Source organism: Protopterus annectens, chromosome 16.part0, assembly GCF_019279795.1.
Source record: "Protopterus annectens isolate FY-2018-M chromosome 16.part0, PAN1.0, whole genome shotgun sequence".
Taxonomy (NCBI): Eukaryota; Metazoa; Chordata; order Ceratodontiformes; family Protopteridae; genus Protopterus; species Protopterus annectens.
The window spans coordinates 256,435,664-256,460,357 of record NC_056750.1 but is presented as its reverse complement, the minus strand read 5'-3'; the positions used below and the strand labels follow the sequence as shown (position 1 = coordinate 256,460,357).

At 41.7% G+C, this 24,694-nt stretch overlaps 1 protein-coding gene across 1 annotated transcript in view; it reads left to right on the top strand.

The window, feature by feature from the left end:
• PHF19 (PHD finger protein 19) overlaps nucleotides 1-24,694 on the top strand; it is a 1,075,260-nt gene that overhangs the window by 365,566 nt on the left and 685,000 nt on the right. Inside the window, 1 exon segment of the mRNA XM_044058373.1 lies at nucleotides 14,849-14,960. The gene's annotated coding sequence lies outside the window, so the exon portion shown is untranslated.

The window sequence follows — 24,694 nt, the reverse complement described above, 5'->3', positions numbered from 1 at the left end:
TGGATTTGGATCTTTTGAGGTGGAGCATGTCCATCAGATCCTGATTGGACATGGCCTTGTACGTCAGGCAGAGATCACCTCTGAGCAGGCGGTATGCTACTGAATAGAGCTGAAGTTTCTTTAGTCTGGCAGAATAAGACATATGTTGGAGACCCTTGATCACAGACCTACATCACAGACACAATTGAAACTGTAGTTTCAAACATTATACATCAGTTATAATTTATCCATTCATCGTCAGTTAAGCATTATATGGCTTGTTCAAATCCTGCCTCTTAAACCTAGTTCCTGCTCAGCAGTTCCCAATTTTTCTTGTGGTTTGCTCCCTCCCTTTTCTAAAGATCCCAATTCCAGTTGTTTTATTTCTGTTACTATATTATTTTCTTCAAGTAAAGTTGGTTTAGACTTTGATTTCCATTTTCTAGTAATTGCTTTTTTGGCAGCCACCATAATTAGACTCTGCACGGCTTTACTGTGTGTATGCAGTTCCAATTCTGTATCATAACTCAAAAAAATCATCTCCCAAGTCAGTCCAGTGTGCTCACCCAGCATATCTGACAGAATGGTCTGCAGGGAATTCGTAAAGTCTGCGAGCTCATTACACTCCCAAAAAATGTTCCCAGCCACCTCTTTCTTGCCAGTCACACCTCCAACACTTACTATCCACCTGAGGAAAAATTCGTTGGAGTCTACTTGGGGTATACAAATACCTCTGTAAACACTTCCAGGCAAAGATCCTAAATCTTCTAGATGTTGGTGCATATTTGGGAGATATACATATATCCTCCCATTGTCTCTCTGTGAGTTGCTTATCCAGTCTTTCTTCCCAATCCTTTCTAAGCTCCTCTGATTCTTATAATTATCATGCAGTATTTTATATGCTTTACTAATTCTTCCTTTTTTAATGGCAGGTTATGTTCTACATTCTATTAAAAACTCTACCAGTGCTGATCTTTCATTCAGGAGATGCCCATTTCTTTCTGTTTGCGTATACTCCATCAGTCCTTGATAGGGGAGGCAATCTCTAACCTGCAGTCTAAATAAATTCTTGGCCTCTTCCCATTCTGTTACCCTTCCCTTTTTAGTTATTTGCTCCCAATACCTTGGTTCCTTTGCCAGTTTTTTCCAATAAATTCCAGCTCCCTCTTGCTTATTTTATGTATCCCTGACCACAGTCATCCCTATCAGCAAAATGTCTTTCTCCATTCTCGTGCTGGTTTGGTTCTTAGAATACTCCCTGCTATTTTATGAATATAATACTCTGTATGATTTTTGTTGTTCTTAAGAGTCTGCATCCACAATCCCAATTTCTCCTTATTTCTTGAGCTTCCTCTCTGTATCAACATCATTCCATTTCTCTTTGAATTATAGTTTCCATGTACAAGAGCCTTAACTGTGTTGCTCTAAAATACCCCCTCAAATTGGGTAATCCTAGTCTGCCTTGTTCTATTGGAAGAATCCATTTATCTCCCTTGACCCTCGCTGTCTTCCCTTTCCAGATAAAATCCTTCAACTCTTTTTTTTTTTTTTTTTTTTTTTTTTTTTTTTAATTGCTATCCACAGCTTCTCCTCTGGTTGATAAAAATATGCGTGACCTGTGTATAAGATTAACGGGACTAAAAGATTTTAATGGCTTGTATCTTAGTATCCATATCCATATAGCAAAGGTTCCAGTTTCTCAATTTTTGTATTTTCTGTTTAGTCCCTTCCCACATCCTTAGCTGCCACAACAGGGTCATTTCTAATCCATACTCCTAAATACTTCATTTTATCTTGTCCCCATAAATATGAATATTGTTGCACAAATTCATGTGTGTGGGTACATAATTTACTGCTATTACCTTTATTTTAGCTTCATTAGTTTTGTATCCCAAGAAGATTTGAAACTGTCTTAAAATGTTCCACAACACTATAATGTCCCTTTCTGGTTTTGTCAGATAGAGAGAATATTTTAACACTGTTTGCATAACATAATGTTATAACTAAAAATCATAAATGTTCTAGAGATATCTCTCTCTTTCATGTCATTGTGTAGCATTAATTAAGAATACATTGCCATGGCTTATATTGGAAGGCAGGTTTGTACAACCCACTGAGGTTTGCATTAATTATTGAAAAGGCAGACATTTAAAGAATGCAGTACTCTTCATAAGATGGTGTGTATTTTTAGGATTACAGAATCATAGGAAGTTACTAGGCTAATGGCCCTGGGGGCCTTACAAGCCTAGCTGAGAGTTTACCCCAAAAAAGAAACATCAGTCAGCACCTGTTGCCCCCATTACTGAGGGACACAGGTGTAACCCATGGGACATATTTGTGGTTTCCCATCCACTCCTCAAGGTTGCGCTGGAAGAGAGCCAGTGAAGTACTCCATTTGACATGTATGGGGAGTCTGTTCCAGAGACAGGGCACCATCTGGGAGACAAACCTGCCTCTCCAGCAGGTTTTGTTGATGCATATTAGATTTAGGCCTTTCGAGCAGCTAATGCATGAGGAGTTTTATGGATATGGAGCATCTCTAGTAGGCCAGGGTCCAATATTGTCTTGTAAGCGAGAGTCAGGTCACCTCTGAGCAAATCTGTACGATACCGAGTAGAGTGATAGTGATTTCAGCCTGTCTGCATAGGACAGGTGTTGGAGGCCATGGATTCTCTTTGTGAGGTATTTCTGTGGCCTTTGTTTGGAAAGGTAGATACCAAATGGGGCAATATACTCTATTATTGGCCTAATGAGGGAGGAGTACAGAGAGGTAATAACCTGTTTTTTCTGGATGCAATCCCTTTAGTTATGAGATGAACAAAGTAAATGGCTTTTCTGACCACTGCTGCTCTATGGTGTTTGAATATGAGATTGTTGTCAACCTGAATACTCAAGTCTCTCGCCACAGGTTGTGTGCTTAGGGGGTTGCCGTTGATGTGGTAATCAGTACGGGCCATGTTTTTGCCAATTGGTGTGATAATACATTTTTTTTCTGTTTAACTTAAGGCCATGACTTTGTCACCAGTCATTTGTTGCTCTGAGACCCTCTTGCAGTATGTTAACATCATTTGGGGAGTCAGTGACAACACCCAACGTACAGACATCTGCACACTTGGTCAGCCACAGGCCTTTTGTCTTTGCCTGGACCTCTGAGAGGTAGATGCCTAACAGTAGCGGTCCCAGGACAGATCACTGGGGAACATCAGTAGTGACAGGTCTGCTGTCGGAGGTGGAGGCACCTATTTTGACATTGTGGGTCCTACTGGTGCGTCTCTTGGCCACCCACCTGAAGAGACAGGAATTTACGCCAAGTTGTGTTAGCTTTTCGATGATGCCCGTGTGGGGGATTATGTCAAAGGCCTTGGCAATGTCAAGGTAAGCTGTATGTACTGACTTTCCCTCATCCAGGGCCTTGGTGACGGTCTCAAAGAAGTCATCAGGTTCAACAGGCAAGATCTGCCCTTGAATCCGAACTAGGTGGGGTTAAGTGCTTGGAGATTGCCTATGTCCTTGTTTATGAAATCCATAATACTATGCTCGATGGGTTTAGAGAACAGACTTGTCTAGCTAATGGTGCGATAGTTTCCAGGGTCAGTAGTGGCACCACCTTTGTGCAAGGGGATGACAATGGCAGTTCTCCACTCTGCTGGAATGAAGCCTGTACTTAGGCTGTGGTTGAATAGGGTGCTTAATGGCGAAGCTAGTTCTTGCTGGAGATGGTGCAGAATACAGCCTGGGTTACGATCAGGTCCCATGGAAGCTGTGTTCTTTGCTTTGGATAGAGCCTTTAACACTTGATCTACAGAGATGTAACGAGTGGGACAAGTATCTGGGATGTCGAATGGGCTTTGGGAGGGGGAAATGGGGGTGACGTTTGCAATGAACCTGTCTGCTAGCAGGTTGGCTAAGTCAACAGGATCAGTGTAAGTGGGTACTGTTAAGCACTAATTCTGGGCTTTGCCATGGAGGCTCATATGACGTAACTGAGAAGGCTTTGTGATTTCCCTTTGTTTCGAAGGATAGTTTCAATTCATATTTGGCTTTAGAGGTTTTCATTAGTGATCTAATTTGCTTGTTGAGGGTGAGGAGGGAGTTTTTCCAATTTGGAATTTGTTCCGTTTTACCCTTGGACAACAGTTTTTTCTTTGTTGTAAAGCCTGTTGATGGAGGATGTCCACCAGACAGGTTTGTGTTTCCTTGAGGAGCAGGTTTTAGTTCTGTTGGGTATGGCTGAGTCCATGCAGTTGTACAGGTGCTTGTATGCTGCAATGGCATTCTGTTCAGCATAGTTGTCTGCATCCTCTGAGGGGGGCAGTGGTGTGAAGCTACTGATACCCACCTTTAGGAATTTGTAGTCAGCTTTTGAGAAGTATTTTAGCCTGGTTACGGCTTCTCTCACCAGGGAAGAGCATACTATTGGAAAGATGCAACAGTCACCCATGTTGGTGAGTACCAAGTCCAGAATGTTTTCTCCCCTTGTGGGGGATGAGACAAGCTGGTCTAGTGCATTAGAATTGATGAAGTCAAGGAATCATTGGGTGAGTGCATTAGTGCAGGAATAGTTCACCCAGTTTATGGGGGGGTAGTTGAAGTCACCACGTTTCAGGGTGTTAGGGAGTAACTTGATGGATTCATGTAGGACAGGGTAGAAGGAGTAGGTGTCTTGAGTCATGGAGGGGGATCTGTAGTTGGCTGTAACTTGGATGGGTGTCTTGCAAACTGTTAGTTGCACCTGGAGTAAGTCCAGTGCATCATGCTGGCAAACAAGTCTGGAGGTGTGCCTGTCCTTAATGAAACTAGAGACTCCACCACCCTTAGTCTACCCGACCTCATTTTGGGGTCAGAATGTGTGGAATGAGGTATAGCCTGGTAAGGCAGGAGTGCTCTCTGCAGCCCTGAGCCAAGTTTCCATGACCACACAGACATCGGCATCTTCCAGTGCGAGGAGAGCCTCCAGTTAGTGCATTTTTAGGTTAAGGCTCCTAGCGTTAAGTAGCATGACCTTCGGTTTGCTTTTTGACAGATCCTTTATGTTGGAAGATTTGGGACATTGCCTAAAAAAGGCACAATGGGGGAGGTAAGAACCCTGGCCAGGATCCGGAATCCCAGGAGTGACAGGTGGAGGCCATCTCTGGCAAAGCATCTGGCCAGGATCCGGAATCCCAGGGGTGACAGGTGGAGGCCATCTCTGGCAAAGCATCGAGGCCTGCCAACCATGTCATCCCAGGCAGAAAGATACTGGATCTCCGTGGAAAGGCACCAAAAACTAAGCCAATTGTTGAAGTAAAATATTTTTTGTTGGTATTGTGGTATCAGTCTTGGTGAAGGTAGGATGCTGCTTAGTGCTAGGGTCATAACTGGCTGGAACATATACTCTGAAAGCTCAATCATGTCTCTCGTCATATAGTCCAGGGAGGTACATTTCAAGTCATTCACACCAGTATATGTACAGTGACAGAGTCATACTTGTACCTGTTGTGGAGAGACTTAAGTGAGTGCGTGATGTGACAGATTCTGGCACCTGACAGACAACTAACCATGACCTTCTTGTTGAGCCTGTTGAGGGGGACATTGGTGTGTCTCATAATTGAGTCGCCAATGACTAGTATATTTGGTTTATTGTTATGCCTTATGGGCTGTGTTTGAGAGACACTGGTGTGTTGATGTGTTTGTTGTTGTGTGTGGAATGTTTGTGGGTGTGTTTTGGAGGTCTCTGTTTAGGTAAGTGATGTTTGTGTTGGCAGTCTCGTCTTTATCAGGAGTACTGACTGAGGCACAAGAGAGCATGAATTCCAGGTTACTGACGTAGATGCATTTCTTGCAAGTAGAAGAATTATGTGCTAGGAGAAGAGGGCTGTAGTGTACATGAAGCAGTTGCTACATTGCCTCAGTATGCCAGTGTCGACCAGACTGGCAGGAGAAACTGACGGGAATTGTCCGGACATAGTGTTCTGAATACTTGGCGGACTTATGGAGAGAGGGTTTTGATACGGGCTTGTCCACAAAAGTGTAGATCACAAAAACCTTCTTAGATGTAAAATAACTGGCCTGATGCACAAATGCAAAACTAAGATGCTTAGAATAGCAAATAAATTCAGTCAGGCTAGTAAGAAGCAGTGATAAATGCAGTAGAATAAGAGCACTTGAACACTTAAGAGCACACAGCAAAGCAAAATAAGGTAATAAAGTAGGTAGAACACTCTTATGGTAAGAGCACATGAGTAAAGTGTAAAAAAAAATTGTATTTTTGTTTAAGTGGAGAATGAGGAAACAGAAGATGACAGAATATCAAGAAACTAAGGGGGTTGGCCTTTCCAAATGCTCTGTCTGTATACAGTAGACAGAGCTGATGAGATGGGACTGGTAGGAGTGTCTGAAATCAAAGAAGCAAGAGGGCAGTCTTTCCCAAATAATCTCACTGCACTCTATTGAGTGAGCAAATGAGATGGAGCTGGGAGGAGTATCCAAAGACAAATTTACAGCAGGGGTGGGCAATTCCAAAGCCACCAAGTTTAACAATAGAACAACACTTTGGTTGGATGTTGGGAAACAAAGTGCAGAGAGAGAGAGACCAGTATTCAATCAGTATTAAATTAAGTAAACAAATGCAATGCAGTTTTATTAACTGTCACTGAAACAGAACAAGTGCAAAAAAGTGTACTTGTATCAGCTTTTTATATCCAAATGCTTGTAGAATCAAGCCCAGCCAGCTAAACAGCTCTGCTACTAAGCACAAATACATAGAAATGCAGCTTTACTGGTCGTATAAAACAAAAGATAGTCCCCCAGGCAATGAGATAAGCACAAAACTTCACAGAATGTAAAACAACTCCCGCTACTGCTGAACTAGCCCTAAGAAACAAAGTGCAGAGAGAGAGAGAGACCAATATTCAATTAAACAAGTAAATAAATGCAGTGCAGTTTTGTTAACTATCACTGAAACAGAAATGCAAAAAAGTATACTTATATCAGCTTTTTATATCCAGATGCTTGTAGAATCAGTCCCCGCCAGCTAAACAGCTGTGCTACTGAGCACAAATACCTCTTAATTTCATCTAGACGTATCTACAGACGTGCTAGAGTAACACAATTTTTGATTTATTAACTGCTGTTTTGCATTGTGATTTGATTGACTTTATGAATCTAACAATTATACACAGGGATTCAAAAATTCTTTATTACAGGATGTCTTTTAATAAAATAGTCCCTCACAGCGTACACCATATCTGATGTACTTAAGTAGTGATATCTGTTCTTTGTTCTTGGATTCCTACTGCTCAAGACTTTTAAAAGCAAACATATTCCAGAAGTTTTCTTTTTTTATTGTTATCTTTTTAAATGCATCAACCTGGGTAGGACACTGATCCCCATGGGCAATCAGATTCAGCCCAGGGGTATCCATACATGAAAACAATACAAGGCACATAGAGCTACATCTCATGGAGCCTCTACCTCTAAGTCCATAAGGCAAGTCACCACACAATCCAACATTGTAGTCATTGGAGACTCCATTGTGAGACACATTGCTGTCCCTCTCATGAGGCTGAGTAAGGAGAAAGTTATGTTCAGTTGCTTATCGGGGGCTAGGATCCGCCACATTACACATGCACTCAGGTCACTGGATCACAGTTACCAATATGACTCAGTCATAGTCCATGTTGGGAGTAAATGACCTGAGACGTACCTCCCTAGACTATATGAAGAGAGACATCAAAGAGCTTTCGGAATGTGTGTCTCAGGCTGGTATGAGCCTAGCTTTGAGCAGCATTTTACATTCTCCAAGGATGATGCCACAATACAAACAAAAGATGATTGACTTTAATAATTGGCTTAGTTTCTGGTGTCTTTCTGAGGGGGTGCAATATTTGTCAGCATGGAAGGAAATGCTCAACAGACCACGCTGCTTTGCCAGGGATGGTCTGTACCTCTCCCCTCTAGGCTTTCAGATATTAGCTAAAACATTGTCTTCCCCATAGTGTCTTTTTTAGGCAATGCCAAACTGAAAGTACTTCTGACATAGCAAATCAAAACCAAGAAAATCTAAAGATATTACTGCTCAGTGCTAGGACCCTAAACAAAACACTCCACTCCCTGGAAGCTTTCTTTATCCTAGAGAATTCTGATGTCTGTGTGGTCTCAGAGAAGTAGTTTAAAGCCGCGGACAGCACACCAACAGTGCAGGGCTGTAATGTCTTCCATACATTTAGACCAGCTACTTCACAAGCGGGGACTAAAGGTGGAGGTGTGTCTCTTTACATCAAAAATAAATATATTTCAAGGCTGGGTCAAACAGGACAGTGCACTTGAGCTGCTCCATGTTCAAATCACCATAGGTAAAAATCCAATACCACTTCCTTGCAAGTTCTAAGTCCCTTTCTATGACCCAGTTAACCCATACCATGTATTTAAATTTATTAGAAACACTAACCATACAACCCAAAACCATATTAATGGGTAACTTTAATTACCCCACTGTTAACTGGAAATCCTATATGACATCAAACGTAACACAAGCTCCCTGGACCTGATAGTCAGTACACCAACTAGGGGTGCAACCATACTAGATCTGGTCCTCACTAATATGGGAGAGTGCTGCACACCCCCCCTACTGTAATGCCTTCCCTGGTAAGGTCAGACCACAAAATGGTCTCCTTTGAAGTAAAAATAAAACCTGGACCCCAGCTAAACCGGGAGTATTATGGAACTATTCTAAGGCTAACTTCCTGCTATTAAGTGAGAACCTGGCAAAATTTCAAGCTCCTATAAACCCTGAAATGACTTCTGCCTATGCAGAACTGTTCACAGAAAACCCTGTAGAAGCATGCTAATAGCTGTATAGAGGCAGCTGTACCCACCAGGAAGACGTGCAGAACTAACTCAAAAAGCAAGCCACCGTGGTGGAATCACAAAATCAATTGGATGTATAACAGGCAGAAGAAAATCATGGCAAAAATTAGGAGATGCAGCATTCCGCAGGATAAAAGCACTCATTAAACTAAACAAACAACTCTAAGGACAAATAGTCTACCAAAGCCAAGTTTCAGGTAAGCTCGGCCTCCTAGACCAAGGACAACCACAAAGCATTCTTTAACTATGTAAGCAACCTGAAAGGCAATACGTAATTGTGTGCAAAGCTCTTTGTAAATGGGGCCACCTATACTAAGCCAGAAGATATAGCAAACCTCCTGGCTGATAAATTCAGCTCCAACTTTACTCCTTTCTCCCCCTTAACCGTATCTCTGGAAATATCAAATATAACTCCCCCTGCTATCACTAGGGAACAGGTCCTTAATACTCTCTCTAAGACCAAGAATACTGCATTAGTGGGCCCAGACAGCATCCCAGGATGCCTTCTAAATAGCATGAAACATGATCTATCAGGGCCTTTGGAATTACTGTTTAACTGTAGCCTCCAAACAGGCTTTGTGCCTCATGAATAGAGAAAGGCAACAGTCACCCCTCTGCACAGAAGTGGGCCATCTGCAGACCCATAAGTCTCGCTACTATAAAGTCATGGAAAGAATTATTATGGAGATGATGAATAGAGATGTAGTAAACCTCCAGACACTGGACCCAACCCAGTTTGGTTTCGTAAAGAGCAGATCATGCCTACTCAACCTGGTGGACTTCTTTGAGAAGGTCACCAAAGCAATGGATAAGGGGAAAATCGTTCACACTGCCTACCTTGACCTGGCCATGGCATTTGACACACTACCCGTTTTGGGCATTGTTGACAAACTCAAGAGGTTTGGTACAAACCTTATGTCACCCAGTGGATAGCTAACTGGCTCACAGACATGACCCAGGAAGTTAGAATTGGGGAGTCCACCTCTACAAAGAGGCCAGTCACAAGTGGAGTCCCTCAGGGATCAGTCCTTGGACTGCTCCTTTTTGGCATTTACTTCTTAGAATTTAAGGCCAATGTCAGTGGTCTCTGGCTGACTAAAGTTGCAGATGATTGCAAATTAGGAGCTGTCATTCAATCTCACACTGACACAAATGTTCTCCAGGAGGGGCTGACACAGACAGACAACTGGTGTCAGAGTCATGGACTAAAACGAAATGCCAAGAAATGCATAATAATATCCTCCGTGACGTCATCCATCCCACAGATGTCATATTGACAACACACCCCTTAGAACTGACCCAGTAGTCAGGGACTTAGGGACACACACGGATAGTAATTTAGCGTTTGACCATCACAAGTCCACAGTCGTGAGGAAATCATTCTATGTTGCGTAACTTATAAACAGAGGTATGGCATCTAAGTCCAAGGAAGTAATTGTTCCACTGTATTCGGCATTCATCAGACCTATCATTGAGTACAATGCCCCCTTTGGTATGTACCTAACCAGGCATATCCAAAGACTGGAGCCTCCGCAGAGGTTCCTCACTGAAAGAATGCAGGGCATAAGTAATATGTCCTATGCAGACCGCCTCAAGGCCCTATCCCTGTATTCTGTCTCCTACAGACTTTTGAGGGGAGATCTATGCCTGGCATACAGGGCATTGTCAGACCCCACTCTGATGAACCTCCTGCATATCCACAAAACAAACAGTACCAGAATTACCCGTTCTAAAGACTTAAACCTTGCCTATGATATAAATAGGACTACCACATCTATGGAACAGGCTCCCCATCCATGCAAAGCTGAGTTTCTCCCTAATTCAGGTCAAGTGCAACTTGGACAATTGGATGGGGAACCAGAAATTCATCCCTGGTTTGGCACCTATGTCTTTCATGCAAACAGGTAACCTTTAAATGGTTCATCTCCCAGACCCATGCTTACACATATCAAGGGTATCAGAACTCGTAACAGATTTGGGATAGATACATAGCTAGGCTTAAAAAGGCCCTTGTGATCGTTAGCCTAGTAAACACCTATGAACATATAAAATGGCAGAGTAGAAAACATAAAATAAAACTACTCAAAACAAGGGGCAGAGTGCTATTTCAAGATAAGGTGCAATCATAAAAAAGCAACTTAACAGAAAAAACAAGATTATATGAAAAAAAGTTGAAAAAACTTAATTTTCCAGTATTATAAGGTCTTCAGGAAAAATTAGTTACTCAGGGGCAGTGCTAGAAGCCGAACTTAAATTTGAATATGAAGTTCTGAAAGACTCAAAAGATGGAATCAGCAGCAGTATGCACGAGGAGTCAAATGGGGGGAAAAAGCAAACCCTGATTTCAAAGAATGGCTGTGCTATGGAATGCTAACCCCACAAAATCCCAAGCATCAGAAATGCAGAAATCTAATGACGGAAAAAGTTAGTTTCAGGTGTATTTTGCAGAGGGGGCTTACATATACTAAGTTCATAGTCATACTAACTCAAAGAAGGGAGAAATTCCAAAAGTAGGGTATAGCTTCTGGTACATAATTAAAAAGTGCACTTGCACTAATTTTGTATGGAAAACTGATCAGTGATATGTTCCTTAACATCTTATGCTTTGGGCTACTGATTGTTGAGGAATTTCACTTTGGCCACCTGTAGATACACCTTTAGAGAAGTATCCAGAAGTCACCAACACCAGATTTTACTGACTCTCATATTTCTGCCAGTCATAAAGAGGTGACAGTACAGTAATTATGAAAAGGTTCCATTAAAGTTGTTTAAGAAACATCCTGGATTAAGGCAAAGACACAGTGAGGACCGGGTATGATGTAAATGAGGATTATAGGGTCTATAATGTCTAGCCATATACCCTTTCAAGTGAGTAGGTTAGATTCGTACATCACATGTCAGCTCCCTGGGGGAAGGTGACCCTTAGGCAAGAGGAGAAGCAGGTGCCTGCTTCATGCTCTCTCTCTCAGATAGCTTCCAGGAGACTCTGTGCAGAGATTAGTAGAGCAAACTCGAGACATACAGAAGCCCCAGTCTTCAGTAAACTTAGACTCATTCAAGTTCATATCATTTCACTAAAAGGAATGAGGTGAGACGTGACACTCTAAGTACAGGACACAATGAACCAGAAACAGTTGTACTAAATGAAGGCCTGGAACAATGTGTCAGGTGTTCGTACAATCTGCAGTTGGTGAAGGACTAATTAAAACTGAGACATTAATGTAGCAGCTCTGTTTCATTTACAAGAGTGTTAGTAGATTGTAGTTCTTATTTTCTCTTTTGGTAAGCTAAAGTGTTAGCCAAAATAAAATTACATCTATATTTAACTGTGTAAGCCAATTGAACATACTGTCCCTTTTCATAGGTAAGACAAGATCACTATTCAATCGTGTGACTTGCTCAGAGCCACACTGCAAACCAGTAGGGGCTGTGGGAATCAAACCCATTAGTGTTGCAAATTCTAGTGGTAGCAGAAAGTACTTTAAAGCCTCCATACCAGACTGCCAGGAAGTTCAGGTAGATTTGAGCAAAACGATAAACCTGGTCCAGCGGAAACCAAAATAAAAGCATAAACCCATAATTTATGATAATTTAATAGACGTTAAGATTATTGCAGCATTGACTAAGTTGAATTAGCTGTGAAGGGCATAAAAACAGGTATGGTAGAAGTAAAAAGAGTAGTTAAAGTAATAAATACATAAAGCACAGTAGACAAAAGTAATAAATACATAACTAAAGCACAGTAGACAAGCCATTTATACCTATTTCTGTGATTGCCTAGATTTTTAAATGGTCTTATAATAACCTTAAAGACCACATGTTCTGTTACTTATGAACATTTGCAGTTTTACTGCAGTGTGCTTAGTTGCTGGTTTTCAGGCTCTGGTGACATTACTGTATGGCAGATGGTTTTATCATGAAAATAAAGTTGAAAAATTAATAATATACAGTGTTCGATGGATTATAGATAATTTATCTATTGACATTAGCTTGAATGCTGATATGTTGACTGAAAATATTGTTTTCCAAAAAAAGAACAAATAGTATTGTCATCACAAAACAACATTTTCTGATAATCTCAAAACTCTTGCACACCGCCTATGAAGAGGATCTGGTTCTTCCACACCTTCACTAACTCGTAGGTTCATAAGAGATTACTAGGCTGATGGCTCAAGAACCCTTACAAGCCTAGCCAGTTTTACCCAATTTTCTGTCTCTAGGGGAAAGTTAACAAGGGTCAGCAAGGGAAATTGACTATTTTTACAGACTGCCTCTGTCCATAAGAGACATGGGCACCACTCCAGGAGTGAAGTAACAGTTTCCCATCAGTCAGTCCAGATTGCGCTTGAAGATGGTCAGGAAAGGGCTCTGCTTCCCAAGAATAGGAAACCTATTCCAGAAGAGGGCCAGTCTGTGGGACTCCTATCTGTCTCTCCAGCAATATCTGTTCGTGTCAGAGATCAGGTTTAGATCTTTGGAACAGGGTAACCCTTGTGCAGTTAGTTTTGTGAGTATGCAACATTTCTTTCAGGGCTGGGTCAGAAACAGCCTTGGAGGTCAAAGACCACCCCTCAGTAATAGGAAACTGAATACAGTGATGGGGCTTTTAATCTGTAGACATATGACGTGTTTGTTATACCCTGTATTTCTTTGGTGAGAAACCTCTGAGGACACTGCAACTGTTGCAGGTGCCTGGTGAGGTACATGCCAAAGGGTGCATTGTACTCTATTAGTCTGTTGAGGACCGAGTACACTGGTAATCCTTAGAGCTGTTTGTCATGCCCTTACTTATAAGCTAAGCCACATAAAAGGATTTCCTCACCACCTTGGACAAATGGTGGATAAAGTTCAGATTACTATCTATCTGAGTATCCAGCTCTCTCAACACTGGGTCCACACTTAGAGGGGTGCTGTCAATGTTCTAATTTTCAGGGGTATTTGATTTCCCAAAGGGTGTTATTTATGCACTTCACATCTATTTTCTAAGAAATGCTGTTACTCCATGCAGCCAGTATGGAATGCAGTGAATTAGTGTACAGCAGTTGTGTAATTTTGTATTGTGCTTTTTTTTTCGTTATTTCCATAGCAAACCAGTAGAAATAAAAGTAGACGGACTTTCAGACAACAAACAGCAGTTAATGCTCAGAAACTATGTTTTTATTATTTGTATTATGTGGTTATATTAGCAGCTAAAAAATAGTAAATTATAGATTTTGGGATAAGTAAGCAGTTTCTAAAAGCTGTTTACAAACTTAAACATGAAATCTGAAATGAACCATTTCTGAAACGGTATATAAGACGATTTGTTATTGGACTGGTTGTGTTAAAATGGGGTCTAGTCCTCTGGCACTGAGGGGGTAAAGCCCTTACTGTTCCCATATTCGTATAGCAGTGTAGGTACTGGAGGGACTGAATTGGGGGGAGAGTGTAAGCAAGTGTCCAATACTGGCCTATCCATCCTGGGTGGAGGAAGGCACCCTTAGCGCACTGCACTAGCAACATTAAGAGCCAGGAGGGCTCTGTGCTGCATGTGTCCTACAGTTTGTTCGGGAGGTTTTGTAGGCACAGAAGACTGAATGTAGTGCATGAAGGCAGCACATGCAGAGTGTACAAGGCTGCTGCATGGTGGTGGGGAATACTGTACATCCCCCAGCAGAAGTATGATACTGCATCAGTGTCCTTAAGCTCCCTGCACAGGGGTTGGGTTGACCCCAGGGGAGGCTAAGGTAGGTCCAGTAGACCCAATGAATGAGGAGAGTTGCTGGTGGTGGCTAATCCCCAGCAGTAGGAAGTGGAACGAAAAAGAAAAATTGTGTAAAAATTTGTTGAATTGTGAGATAAACTTACTTTTATTTGTCATACATATACTGTATGTTAAGCCATTGACAGCATGAGTATGCACTTTTGCTCTGTATGTGCTCATGCTACTCAGTTTATGAGCTAGTATGACCAAAAAGAAGCATGTTTTTTTTCATCTAGGCAAGCTTTTTCCCTTCCCCTCATCACTTTTTTCTCTTTCCAGGTCTGCAGTACCACTGAGAATGAGCAGTCTCTGACAGGCAGCGCTAACACTTGCTCTGATTTTTTTCAAAGTTGCACCAATCTTGGATCATCCACAGCTCACTTATACACAAGTATGTATAGTTTTGCTTTACAGAGTATTCAGCGAAGCAATAAGTATACTCTAGCTTGAATCTTTATATTGCAGCAGCTCTGGCTTAAGCTTAGATCTTCTGTGTGTCTGTAAACTGCAAAATGTTGGAATTGTATTTAGGACAGAATGTGTTTTATATTAGGCAGGGCTATAGACCTGATATAAATTGAGTGGCCCACTTGCAAAGTACAAATGTGTTCTGCACTGTTTTATCTTCTTTTTACACACAGTTTTAATGTGTCCTTCACTGAGGTCTTCTAACAAACCTGCAAACATTTTGAGAATGATCAGAAGATTGCTTATATATTTTTCCCCAAAATAATGTGTTATGTGGAGGGCAAGTTCCTACCCTTTTCCCCCTTTCTGTATTATAATCACATTGGGAATGCCATTGCTGTAAGCAAAGAGAAATAATTATTTGTTTTTTTTTTCCCCTTCCAGGTACTTATCTTTCTCCTTTTCTCTGGTAACTTTGAACAGTAAACTGGCATTTCCAAAACGGCGTGTTCAAAATTCTCAGATAAAAGCAGTTGTGTGCCAGGAAGTGGCCTGGTTTCCCCCTTTGTAGCATCCGTTAATAGGAGTCTTCCTACCTTATGCTACATTTGTTGGACTTTTTTTTAAATATTCTGAAGATCCATAATCCCAAGGTTTAGTACATTTCATTTTACTGGATACCTATTGCCTTATGGCACTAGTTACAGTTCAGCAACTATGTCTGAGTTGAAGATTTTTTTTCTTTAAGAAAATTCAGGATCTTAAATGGTTGTAAACTTAATGGTTGTAAACTTAATACATGTGTGGATGAGCACACACACACACACACACACACACACACACACACACACACACACACGCAGTAGTATGTTCATTTCTATCATCCATTAACATATACAAATTTAAAAATATTCAGATCAAACAATATAAGCTTCCACACCTGACTGGGAAAACAAGCCTGTGTGTCAGATCTTGTTAAACTAGAAGGTACAGTGATGAGGTACAGTATAGTAGACCACATAGACCAGTGTTATTCAGAACAGACTCGTTTCTGAAGGATTAGTTATCAAACAAAGTGTAAAGAATATCAGACTGCATCACTCTGGGTAGTTTGAGGAATATCTCTTTGAAAACCTTAGAATACAGTTAAAACATAGCATGTGTAAAATACTAGTTAATTTCATTAGGGAATGAAACGTGATCAATATCGTTTATGTGGAATGCTTGATTATACAATCAAATGCTGGAATCAAATTTCCTAGGAGAAATATTAACAATTTCAGATGCGGAGATGGTACTCCTCTGATGGTTGAAAGTCAGGAGGAGTTGAAGAGCCTGTTGATGAAGTCGAAAGTACAAAGTGCTAAAGCTGGCTTGTTGCTTCAAGATCAAAAATAATAAATGAACAAACAAAAATATATATTATTTCCTCTGATCCTTTCAATTCTTTGCAAGTAGAATAGATGAGCAAGAAGCAGATGCAGTAAGGTTTCATTTTCCTGGGCTCCGAGATCTCTAGAAATGATGGTTTAAGCCATAAAATTAAAAGATGCTTGGTTTTGGAAGGAATGTTTCTGGATAAGATTTTAAAGCAAAACTCCGAGCCGCGAAATGCCGAGGTACCGGATGTGATGTGTTAATAAATAAAGTTGAATCCAACACTGCTATTTTGCAGCTTGGAGTTTTGTTTTATCTTTTCTCTACGTTTGGTGTTTTTTGATAAGATTTTAAACAGCAAAGACATGACATTGTCAACAAAGGCTCATTTAGTAAAAACTGTGGTTCTCCCAGAAATCACATATGGTTGTGAGAGATGAACAGCAAGTACAGCTATGTTATATGCATGGGTGTGGGGGGTACAGGGGCATTTGCCCCCTGCAAAAACATTACCGGTAACACGGAATTTCGACCTTGGAACTTCTGGTCTTCGAATTTTGATTCTGCGGTTATTATTTCTGACACTTTGGTAATTCTGTATTACTAAATTTGGATAATGAATTTGATCAAAAAGTGGAAAATTGTTTTGATTTTCCACATTTTGATAGTAAACTAATACACACACACACACACACACACACACACACACACACACACACACACACACACACACACACACACACACACAGAGCTGGATCCTGATGAAATAGGGCCCTAGGTAGGGTAATGGATCTGGGGCTCTCTATACACCCACCCCCCACAGCAGCCATTCCATTGTCCCATTATTTGTCCGTTTCTCCCCAGTTACTGTAAACACTGTTTAAACCTGTCTGTGTGGATACTGTTTTCTGCTTTACTTCTATAATGTTTACAGGTATTTAGATTAAATTTAAAACTTTTATTTCAAATTTTATAGCACAAACACTGAGACATTTGCTAAACAAAGCAATGCAGTCTCACAATGAAAACAGACTTTGCATTAAATCTTCTCTGCCCTTGAAACTCACATTCATTGAAACAGCATTGAAAGCCACATTCAAAGAAATTGCATCTGGCCAGTTGCAGACAAAGTTTACCTTTGAGCTGTTTTCAAATCATAAGCCCTTTGCACACAACACATTTTTGGCACCATGCAGATATGCTTGCGTTCTTTGACTTGCCTTCCTAATTGTATTAAATTATTGTATGCCTTGTATAATACCGCACCACTTGTTAGTGTGTTTTAAATTTGTAGTTTTGAACATTTTTCCAGTAAGCAGTGAAACAAAAGGTAGGTAGGTTGGTTCATAGGATAGGTTCATAGGTTCATATGTTCATACTAGGCTATCTGCCCTACGGCATTTACAAGCCTAGCCAGAGTGTGTTTAGCTTTTGCCACCCCTTGGAATGAGTTTACTGTGCCCTTTTTAAGGTTGTGTTTACTGTGCCTCTGTCTAGTAGTGACACAGAAGTGATCCCCAGGGTAAACCTACGATCTCCCATCCACTCGTCAAGATTTTTCTTGGAGAGTCAGAGGGGGGCTCTGCCTAACATGGACTGGGATTCTATTCCAGAGTGAAGGGAGCCTCTGGGTTATGAATCTGTCCCTCCAGCATGTCCTATTTATTTCTGTGCTGAGGTTCAAGTCACTCAATTGCGTAGCTCTAAGGGATTTGGATTTTCTGAGGTGGAGCATGTCCATTAATTCCAGGTTGGACATGGCTTTGTACGTCAGGCATATATCGCCTCTGAGTAGGCGGCATGCAACTGAGTAGAGCTGGAGTTTCTTTAGCCGAGCAGCATATGGCATCTGTTTGAGTCCCTTGATCCTCTTAGTGAGGTACTTTTGGGTCTTTCTAGTTGCTGCAGGTGTCGGGTAAGGTACATCCCAAATGGGGCATTATACTCAATTATGGGCCTGATGAGGGATGAGTAAAGGGGCACAATGACCTCCCTTGATCTAGATGTGAATCCTTTCATGATAAGGTGGGCTATATAGAAGGTCTTTCTAACCACTTTCGCAATGTGGTTGTCAAAGGAGAGGCTACTATCAACTTGGGTCCCCAAGTCCCTAATTACTTCTTCTGTACTTAATGGATTACCTCCTATGTTGTAATTTGTGGGCACATTTTTGCCAAAGGGTATAACTATACACTTTTTGGCGTTTAGTTTAAGGCCATGGCTTTGGCATCAGTTTTTGGTCTCTGAGACCCTTTTGGAGGATGCTTGTGTCAGCTGGAGAGTCAATTATGGCGCCCAGTTTTGCAGTCATCTGCGAACTTGGTCAGCCACAGTCCTCCCGTTTTAGCTTGTACTTCAGGAAAATATATTCCGAATAAGAGAAGTCCCAGGACTGAGCCCTGTGGGATGCCACTTGTAACTGGTTTAGAGTCTGACATGGCTCCAGCAATTCTGACCATGTGGGTTCTGTCCTTGAGCCAGTTTGCAACCCATCTTATGACATAGGGGTTTATATTTAGGCTGGAGAGTTTGTCTACGATGCCCGAGCGGGGTATTGTGTCAAAGGCTTTTGTGAGGTCTTGGTAGGCTGTGTGGACCACCTTACCCTCATCAATGGCCTTGGTGACTGTTTCAAAGAAATCTACCAGGTTCAGGAGGCAGGATCTGCCCGTGACAAAGCCGAATTAGGTAGGATCCAGTGTCTGTAGGTCCCCAATGTCTTTGTTTATGAGCTCCATAATGATCCTCTCCATAGCTTTGCAGACCAGGCTAGTCAGGCTTATGGGGCGGTAGTTTCCAGGGTCCGTAGAGGCGCCTCCTTTGTGGAGTGGGACCACTGTTGCTGTACGCCATTCTTTGGGTACATATCCTGTAGTAAGGCTAAGATTGAATAGCAGCTTTATGTGAGGGTATAGCTCTTCTTGGAGTTCATGTAGCACGCAGCTCGGGACACCGTACGGTCCCATTGATGCTGTGTTTTTTGCTTTGGAGAGGGCGGCTCTCACATGGGCATCTGAGATGTCAGGGAGGCAACACTCTGCTGGGATAGATATTGTCCTTTTGGGGGGGGGGGGGAGTTTGCACTGAACCTGTCTTCCAGGATGTTGGCAATGTCTGAGGGTTCAGTGTATTTTTTTGTTATGGACTAACTCTGAGCATATCTAGGAGTTGCCACCAGGTTTCTAACATAACTAAAGAAAGCCATATGATTATATTTTGTTGCTTGTGCAATTTTTCTCTCGAAAGTGGCCTTGGATGATTTTATGAGTGATCGTAGTTTTTTGCTAGTACTGATCAGAGATGCCTTTAGGGATTTTGCTCTATCATGTAGTAGCTTTCTCCTTCTGTTGTATAGCTATTTATGGCTGGGGTCCACCAGACAGGACGCCTGCCTTTGGGGGAATGGGCCTTGGTTTTATTTGGGATTGCATGATCCATGCATTCCTGAAGGTGTCCATAGAATACATTTATAAAGGATTCAGCAGATAGGGCCGTGGTTTCCACTGGCCTGGGGTCCTTGAATGATTCCACTTTGGTTTTAAGAAGTGTGAAGTTAGCTTTTGAGAAGTTCTTCACTTTGGTCTTTTGTGCTGGGGGTGAGGGCGGGATGTGGATTTCTAGTGAGATTAATGTATGGTCCGATCTTACCAATGAGGGGTATACTTCTGGTATGGAACATTGTGTCCCCATGTTGGTGATGATCAGATCTAGTATGTTTTCCCCTCTTGTGGGAGTGGTGACCAATTGTTCCATAGCATTTGAATTTATGAATTCTAGGAACCTCTGGGCTAGGGTGTTGGGGCTTGAGTAATGCTCCCAGTCTGTTTGGATAGTTGAAGTCCCCCAATATGATGGTGTTTGGAGAGACCTTCATATTCTCCAGTGTCTTCAGGAAGGCCGAGTGGGGTTCCTGAGTTTGAGAGGGTGGTCTGTAGCATGCTACAAACTGGAAGGCAGTTTTGCCCACTGTTAGTTGCACATGGATGGTCTCCAATGCTTCGTGCAATGCCACTAACCTGGAGGTGTGGGTGTCCTTGATGAATATGGATACTCCCCCCTCCTTTTGTGGTTCGGCCTGAGTTTTGGGGCCGAAAAGCATGATATAAGGTATAACCTGGTAGTGCTGGGGTGCTCTCGGGAGCCTTGAACCAGGTTTCTGTCACTGCACAGACATCGATGTTCTCCATACTGAGGATGGCTTCGAGTGCTTGCATCTTGAGGTTTAGACTTCTGGCGTTGAGCAGCATTACCCTTAGTTTCTTTTTACTTGTGTTGTTTAAGGAGGTGGGTTTGTCTTTTGAGCCTTGCCTAAAAAAGGCACTATGGGGGTGGCAAGAGCCTTTGCCAATATCCGAAAGCCCAGGGGTGACAGGTGCAAGTCATCCCTTGCGAAGCAACGTGGCTTGTCGAACATGTCATCCCAGGCAGACAGATACTTTATCCCCTTTGAATGACACCAATACTTAAGCCAATTGTTGAAATTGATAATTTTGTCTTTATACTCTGAGGCATCATTCTTGGTTGAGGGTAAGATGCTGCTCAAGGTCAGGGTCATACATGGGCTACATGATCAGAGAGCTTCTCTGTCTCTTCATGTAGTCCAGGGAGGTGCGTCTCAAGTCATTCACACCAGCATGGACAATGACTGAGTCATATTTGTACTTGCTTTGGAGTGACCTGAGTGCTTGTGTTATGTGGTGGATTCTAGCGCCCGAAAGGCAGCTCACTGTGACCTTTTCTTTGTTCAGCCTGGTGAACGGGACGTCAGTGTGTCTGACTATAGAGTCACCTATTACAAGTTTATCAGGTAGGTTGTTAAACCTTAAGGGCTGCGGCTGTTTGGCACACTGACTTTGTGAGCTATGTGTTGCCTGTATTTTGGGGTAGCGGTCGCTTGGGTGTCTGCTTTGGAGGTCTCTGCTGTTTTGGCAGATTTTTATTTAGAGCCTCCGAGTATGTTTTTGTGTGTTTGTCTTTGGTCTGCAGTTGTGGTAGGACTATGTGAGACTGGATTTGTGGTGTGTGTGGTTACCTTCCCCTCCTGACTGGTTACGCCAGTACTGAGTCAAGAGAGCTCAGCCTCCAGTTTGGCTATATGGTTGCATCTCTCACATATATTTGTACTTGTTGGGAGGAGGAGAGGGTTGTCTGTGTAACATGAGGCAGTTGTAACATTGCCTCAAGATTCCCAGATTCACCAGCTGGACTGGAGAGGAAACCAGTAACTGACCTTTGGACATGCTAGAATAGTATAGGGAACTCCTTTGCAACTGAATCAGAAAGGACCAATAGGGGATAAAGTACTCAAGGGGAGTATATGAGGATGTAGTGCTTATTTATATTAGTGCTTAACGTATAGAAATTGCTTATATGAGCAAGTTGCAGGGTTTTAGATTTAGAATAGTGTTTAATTTGAGAGTTAGAGCAGTTCCAAGGGAAAAAGTGAAGAGTAGACTTTGTGGAGCCGGGAATACTTTAAACCCGATTAACCAGCGCTGCCCGATGTCGCAAAGCCGCGCTAAGCGATTTTTATACCAGGGAGAACAAAACGATAGAAATTAGCCTAATATGGTCAATGAGCTACAAGTTGCTGGGCTGGGACCACTCGTACAGGGACAGGTAGGCTGCTCAGAGTTCTCCCTCTCACAGTGAACAAGGAAGCCACCTAACTATTCAAGTATGATATGGGCAACACAGGAACCTTAACCACAGTCCTGGATTCAGCAAAGCCTGAAAACCAGACTAGACTAGTACAGAAAGGCGGGAAAGCAGGGAGATTATTTTTTTGTATTTTTTCTTTTTGCACAGATAACAGAAATGCAGCAACTTAAATAACTCTAAATACACAGAGGAGGCTAGCGCACTTGAGTGTGTAGCCTACAACTATGTTACAGATATACAAGCAAAAACGGCAAACAGTCACTTTTTAAAGTGCAACAATGAATTTTAAGTACAGTAAGCGATGCAGATATCAGTAGGGTTCCACAGAAGCACTGAATAACCGCGTTTTCGGCGGAATTGGCGTTTCAGGGATACAACAAGAAAGAATCAATACTTAAACACTTCCAAAGTCTCTCTTTGTCAGTAATGACAAAACTTCCCAATTCAAAACATTTCAACCATAAAAGGCCATTCAAACTTCTGTCATTACAATCCACCAATATCAGTCAGTATGCACAATCTCTGCAAAAGTAATTTGAATAATTCCACATTTAAGAGCTCTGTAACTAATGAAAAGGTTGCTGCTGGCAAACACCTTTGTATTTTACTGTTTCATTTACAAATTCAGTGCCTGCTGCCCTTGAAGAATAAATGGCCTAGGTTGCATTAACAAAAAATGGTAAGCTGGTAATATTGCATTAGAGAATGGATGGCAAACTGATAACAGGTTCATAGTTACTAGGCATGTCATCCAAGTAAGGTTATTCTCAGGACTGCAGTACCCTACCCACCGCCCTTAAAGTACAACACAATATCAGCAATCCATCCACACGGTATGGGAGTAGAACCCACAGCCTTCTGCATCAAAAATAAGTGTGCTACCTGTTGTGCAACTAACGTTGCTTTTAAGTTCTGTAACACAGTAGTGATACCATTTGCTAAAAAGCAGTTGCACATTCTAAACATACTTAGCGTGAGCAGCAGTAATTCTCTTCTCTCTAAGCTCTGTTTCTTGAAAATACCCTTGAAATTCAATTCCTTGAAAATGTATCTGAAACTCAATTCCTTGAAAAATGCACCTGAAACCCAAATTCCTTGAAATGCACTTGAAACTCATTTTTTTTGCATCTTGGTAGTTGATAGAGGATTCAGGCTCTTGTTTCCTGTAACTAAGCTAGAGGGTTGAGCCTGAACAAATTAACTAACCACTTGCACTGGGGCATTTCACACACACACTGTGCTGTAGAAGAAGAATTGAGGCCTGTCCAGGGAGTGTGTTTGTCTTGTCTACATTATGTGCATGCAAGCAACAGCACAGGAACAAATGTCTTCCTGTATTCTATATATCATCATCATCATCTTCTTTCGGCTGTTCCCGTTAGGGGTCGCCACAGCGGATCATCTGTTTCCATTTCTTCCTGTCCTCTGCATCATGCTCTTTCACACCAACCGCCTGCATGTCCTCTTTCACCACATCCATAAACCTCATCTTAGGCCTTCCTCTTTTCCTCTTACCTGGCAGCTCCATCCTTAGCATCCTTTTCCCAATATACCCAGCATCCCTCCTCAGCACATGCCCAAACCAATGCAATCTCGCCTCTCTTGCTTTGTCTCCAAACTGTCCAACCTGAGCTTGACCCTCTAATATACTGATTCCTAATCCTGTCCATCCTAGTCACACCCAGTGCAAATCTTAACATCTTTAACTCTGCCACATCCAGCTCTGACTCCTGCCTTTTCGACAATGCTACCGTCTCCAACTCATATAACATAGCTGGTCTCACTACCCTCTTGTAGACCTTCCCTTTCACTCTTATTGGTACCCGTCTGTCACAAATCACTCCTGACACTCTTCTCCACCCATTCCACCCTGCCTGTACTCTCTTCTTCATCTCTCTTCCACACTCACCATTACTCTGAACTGTTGATCCCAAGTACTTAAACTCATCCACCTTTACCAACTCTACTCCCTGCATCCTCACCATTCCTGTACCCTCCCTATTCTATATCTATATATCTATATATATATATATATATATATATATATATATATCTATATATATATATCTCTATATATATATATCTCTATATAATATATATATATCTATATATATATATATATATATATATATATATATATGGCGGACACTTCCAATCCTCTTACTAACGCCTCAGCTGGTTGCATTCTTCCAAACCAGACTTTGCTTGATGAAACAACTGCTTGACTGTCTGTAGCGATGCCATATATGATTACACCGTTATTTTTTTCATTCTACTGCAGATCTAGATGTATATCTATATCTACACACACACACACACACACACGTGTGTGTGTGCATATATATATATATATATATATATATATATATATATATATATATATATATATGTGTGTGTGTGTGTGTGTGTGTGTATATATATATATATATATATTTACCTTCAAGTGATTTTACTGTCACTTTATGTAATCATAAGTGACCTAAAAGAGTGATCTGATCATAATTTATCTAATGATATTTCCTGGTATAGGCTGCAGTGGTTAGCATTGTTGCCTCACAGCAAGAGGTTCTCCCGTTTGTTTCTCGGCTAGAGCGCATTCTGTGTGGAGTCTGCATGTCCTCCCCATGGTCGAGTGACGGTTAAAGACATGCAGGTAGGTGCATGCTTGAATGGGTGTGC